Genomic DNA, 3618 nt, shown 5'->3' with positions numbered 1-3618 from the left:
CGCCCGGCCCGCGTTAGAGGGGAAGATTAGCAAAGCGGGAAAAGACAGAGGGAAGGGGAGCAGCATCTTATTCTCTTCGCGAGAACTTCCGGATCGGAGAAGCATTCGGAACGGGCGTAGCGTTCATTTCGTTGGCAGAAACGATCCAATCCATTCGGGGAACCCAAAAACGAAGTATTTTGACTGAGAATCAATGATAGATAGACAAGAGATAGATAAACGATATCTAGATTTCTCTAAAAAAAAATAAAGTATGAAGTGGTAAGAGCAGATAGATCCTATCCCCTATATCGAACACTCATTCCTATCTATTGATAGATAGATCTTCGTCAAATACCTGACTTTGCCTTTTTTTAGGAATTCCTGATATCCAAGGCAGCTTATCACAAGCACCCCACCCCATACGACTAGTTGGAGGGGCTGTTCGCCTTTTGAATCAAACAAAGTAAGTAGTAGGGGCTTCATAGCAACTTTCATTCTAAAGGAAAGCGAAGAACAAACCTTTAGTCAATAGGAGCCCTACTTCCCTCTTTCCGACCTCATCACTTCAATGAAAGGGCAAACCCATTTCTTAGTCACCGGGCTGAGCGCACCCTTGGTACTTCAATAGGGCGAGCTGTTTGATAGTGACTTCTTTCGTTTGGTAGGGCGACGAAAGGCTACTTCAATCTAGGAAACAGCCGGAAACTCGAGAGGGTCGCCTTTGGAAGCGTTCACCGGTAACAAAAGCCTCACGACATAATCAAAAGGAAGGAGTGAGGCTGACTGAATCCAATCCATAAACCCGGAAATGAAACAAAGTTCGTTCCCTTTCGTCAAGTAGGTAAAGTAGGCATACGAACCACTTTGCCTTAGACTCTATTGGAACAAAGCAAAGAAGGAGGCGGAATGGAGAAAGGAAAGGGACAAGGGCGGTCTTGCTTGGCGCGAAGGCTGCTGGTTCGGGGGTAGAGTACAGTACTAAAGGTCCTCGGACTTCCAGGCGGTTTTTCTTTTGGGAAGCTGTTCACCGTTGGATCTCGCCAATACAGCCCCCTATAGTTTTCGTTACCGAGATATCTTTTTTTTTATTGTTCCCAGGGATTTTTTGGGGAATCTGCTCCCATGCTGCAAACAGTAAAATCTGAACCTTGTCGCTCTTCTTTCTTTCCTCGCGAGCAGGAAGCACACCAGCAGCGTGCGTTGCGTGATTCTACTGTGTTTTTTGCACTTGACTGGGTGGACAGTTGACCGGAAGATAACTTCGATTCGCCCGGCCAGCAGGCGGGCGGCGTGCTTATCTTGTGTGACAACACTACAGAGCGAGTGGCTCTTCTAGGCGGGCAGCTGTGTGACAACACTACAGAGAAAGCGGCGCTTTCGTGTAACATGCTATGGTCTCAACGCCCTTACGAGGTAGTGATTAGTTTCACGCGCTCTAAGCCCGGCCCGCGCGCGGTTAGGAAGATTGGCCGCAATCTGAGCGGTACCACCCACCCTACCCTACCACCTATAGGCGGCCGTCCATCCTACAGCCGCCCGAAAAGGAACTGCAGTGATCTTGAATAGGAATCCTACAGCGATAAACAGAATCCCCATAAAAATACCACTAGATCGAGCACCAGTGATTTCGTATCCGGTCAAAATCTTGGCTAATTGATCGAAGTGGGTAGCTCCAGTAGACCCATAGATCATGGAACAAATAGGGTGGGTAGGCCCAAGCACCCCACTACACGTATAGACGCGAACCCCCCTCGTTACCGTACGTGCGACTCTCACCGCATACGGCTCGCACAAAGACTCCTAAATCCATCCCGAGCCTTTTCTTCCACCTCTCCTCTCCAATCCTCGATGAAACTTGCGTTCCCCAGGCGCTATGAAATGGGGGTCTTTCCTTCGCCTATCGTATGTATCGGCTTGGCTTCGTCCCGAACCAAGGAGGCATTCTGGCGAACGCATGCGTGTAGGAAGGCCGACGACTACATAAGCTAAAAGACTACGACTACAAGACAAGCCGGAAGCGACTCGCTTCTATTCTCGTTGGGATTGGATATAGATGGGGAATATATAGATCGTAGTAGTTCGCCAACCTCTCTAACTAACATACGATACAATTGAACTTCACGGCACGGCCAAAAAAAAGAAAGAGCTTCGCTCGGTTGGCCTTCCTACGCTGATGAATGCCTCTTTTCTCTTCTCTGAAGTCTACAACAAACAAGTGGGAGAGGCAGGATTCGAACCTACGTAGAAAAACTTCAACAGATTTACAGTCTGCCGCTTTTGACCACTCGGCCACTCTCCCCTTCCCGGGCCGAGGCCCCCCTCAATGGGTTCTAATTCTAAGAAAGGGGCGGCGCCCTGAATCAATAAAAAAGCTTATTGATTTAATTGAAGGGAACTAAGACTATTAGCTTAGCTAGCGTTCCGGGAGAATCTAGTCATTTAGTAAGTTCATAACTATCTCTGTAAAGCAAGGGGTAAAGCTTCTACGATAGCTTCCCCCTCATGTAGTCGTCGGCTAGGATCAAGGGTTCGTCGCTTCTGGCGAAGCTGCGAGTTCATGAGCAAGTGAATGAACGAGCCATGTTCCTAAAAAAAAGGAGTGACCCTCTTTGTTTTCTTCCCTTCCCCTATCCCTTAAAAGCCCTTGTATAGGTTGGGCGCTAGCGCTTTACTAATATAATAAAAAGTCAGGCTCTTCTGCTGAGCGAAGCTGCGAGCCTACTTAAATATAGCTTACGCTTACCAAGCCTAATCTACTAAAATAGGGCTACAGCAAGCAAAGCAAGCTTTCCCCCTTCGTTTGTTGTGGGTCGCGCCTCACCGCAGGCACTGAATGAATGAAATGAGTGGAGATCTTCCTTCCCCCTTGCTAATTACCAAGAACTTCGTTGCCACTAGTGGCGAAGAAAAATTAGACCATCCCACCCAAAAACAACTCGGAGCCTAAAGAGAAGAGAGTTCAGTCTACAAGAAGCTGGCGGAGCTTTAGCCATTGGGCCACATCCATCTATCCTACCTAAACAGTCACCCTTTTCTTGTTCGTTCTTCGAATGACGCTAGTGGAGACTAATTCCTTCCGGCTAATGAAGATACTCCTCCAGTCTTTCCAGTGGATCCTTCTTATCCCTAAGAATTTAACGAACCAAGTTCACCTATACGAGAGTGAGGAATAAAAACCAACAATAAACTTACCACTTTTGATGTCCTACGATTCTGCTAGGTCAGAAAAGCGATAACTAAAAAATCTCCCCAAGTAGGATTTGAACCTACGACCAGTCAGTTAACAGCCGACCGCTCTACCACTGAGCTACTGAGGAACAACGGACTTAAGGAAGCCGACTCTCGTTCTTTGGACCAACCTATGACCGAAAAAAAAGGAGTTCGTCACTCTTTTTCACATACACCGGGAGAAAAGGTTACGATAGCAAGCCCCTCCCCGGCCGGAGAGCCTCCAGGACAAGGAGGCGGCGATCAACCATCCACTCTCGAGATTCATATTGATCAATTGATCTCCGCGTCCTGCCAGTTCGCTAAGTAGACTCACCCTACCGAGGGGCAACAAAGGCTGGAACTCTTCCTGCCAAAAACAAGGGGCCTACTTCTCATCCTAGGGGTTTGCAGGTATGAAAGAGTCCC

The 3618-nt window shown here is 47.9% G+C and overlaps 2 non-coding genes across 2 annotated transcripts; both read right to left on the bottom strand.

Annotated features, from left to right (window-relative positions):
• Positions 1–2198: 2198 nt before the first annotated feature.
• On the bottom strand, positions 2199–2281 carry TRNAY-GUA. The gene has a single exon. It is a non-coding gene; the product is annotated as a tRNA-Tyr (tRNA).
• Positions 2282–3227: 946 nt separating this feature from the next.
• TRNAN-GUU lies at positions 3228–3299 on the bottom strand. Its single transcript has one exon. It is a non-coding gene; the product is annotated as a tRNA-Asn (tRNA).
• Positions 3300–3618: the final 319 nt, after the last annotated feature.

The sequence above is a fragment of the Ipomoea triloba genome, chromosome 12 (genome assembly GCF_003576645.1).
Source record: "Ipomoea triloba cultivar NCNSP0323 chromosome 12, ASM357664v1".
Classification (NCBI taxonomy): Eukaryota; Viridiplantae; Streptophyta; class Magnoliopsida; order Solanales; family Convolvulaceae; genus Ipomoea; species Ipomoea triloba.
Note: the sequence above shows the minus strand (reverse complement) of the source record. Positions and strands in the feature narration are given on the sequence as shown.